Source organism: Sinocyclocheilus anshuiensis, unplaced genomic scaffold (assembly GCF_001515605.1).
Source record: "Sinocyclocheilus anshuiensis isolate Anshui unplaced genomic scaffold, SAMN03320099.WGS_v1.1 C32554125, whole genome shotgun sequence".
Classification (NCBI taxonomy): Eukaryota; Metazoa; Chordata; class Actinopteri; order Cypriniformes; family Cyprinidae; genus Sinocyclocheilus; species Sinocyclocheilus anshuiensis.
In genome coordinates, this window is record NW_015617853.1 from 1 (window position 1) to 1,111 (window position 1,111).

At 41.0% G+C, this 1,111-nt stretch overlaps 1 long non-coding RNA gene across 1 annotated transcript; it reads right to left on the reverse strand.

Moving 5' to 3' along the window:
• Window positions 1–183: 183 nt before the first annotated feature.
• Window positions 184–1,099, reverse strand: LOC107682751 (uncharacterized). The gene is made up of 3 exons (XR_001633579.1): window positions 983–1,099; window positions 772–873; window positions 184–336 (listed from the first exon to the last, which is right to left on the reverse strand). It is a non-coding gene; the product is annotated as an uncharacterized LOC107682751 (long non-coding RNA).
• Between the last annotated feature and the right edge of the window lie 12 nt (window positions 1,100–1,111).

A 1,111-nucleotide genomic window follows, 5' to 3' on the forward strand; every position in this document is an offset into this window, starting at 1 on the left:
CTTGGGAATTTTTTGTATTTCTTTATAAATTCGACCTACTTTGTAGCCCTTCAGTATTTTTAACTAGATAGCAAGAACCCAATGAAACAAACTACCCAAAAACATTGTATTACATTATTTTTTCCAATGTTTTGTGAGCAAAATGATCTTTGATGAAGAACCGGTCTTCTATCGCACCTGTCAGAAAGCTGACGGTTTCTTGGTTGTGGATGCTGACCAGGTGTCCGTTCTGAGCCACACAGAAATTTTCTGCATCTTGCCAGTTCTTGACTGTTTCAGTCTCAAAGTGATAGCAGTGTTCACCGAAGAGCAGATAGCCTTCATCACAGTGTGAGTCTGCAGAAAAACATTCAGTGAACCATAGCAAAAACACAACCCTGACACTTCTACCATGATATTAATTCAACTACTTTTGACATTCTGTTTGTCTGTTCAGACCAATGTGGAAAAACCCTGGCAGACAGGACGAATGAAAATACAAAATCACTCTCTGAAAGTAGACGGCTTCTTCCTATACTATTCACTGTTGCTTTGCAAATTAGCCTGTACATGAGCGCCAACAAGTCGTAGTTTTATGTAACAGCTCTGGCCATGTGACCAAAAGCGTGAATCCTATTGGTTGGCTAGTTTTCTTTTCAGTGTGACGGGAAAGAGATTAGAGCCCTTCTCTGTAAAACCGATGTCATGTGAAAGTTTGTGTCATTCAGAAAACAAGCATTAACAGCTGTTCATTCAGATCAAATGACAGTGTGGGACTTTCTGTAGTTTCACCTGGAGCCGCTGTGGGCTTCACATTCTGTCCTCCAGGCATCTTGCAAATATATCCCAGGTTTTTAAAGCAGTTCGTGGTTTCCCATTTTCCAGCATAGTTTCCTATTACAAGAAAACAAACAAACAGATTCAGCTCCATTTTTTCAAGGAAATCTTTTAAAGCTGACATCGTGTGTCTCTCTGCACCGAGTAACTCAACCGAGAATCTTACCGGTGTAAATCTGACCACAGTCCCACAGGTTTGCTGAGTTCTGAGGGAAATTTGGGCTCCAGTTTGAAAACTCCACTGCAGTTTTGTCCACCCACCTAAATGTGCCATCTTGGTCCTTATCTGTGTTAT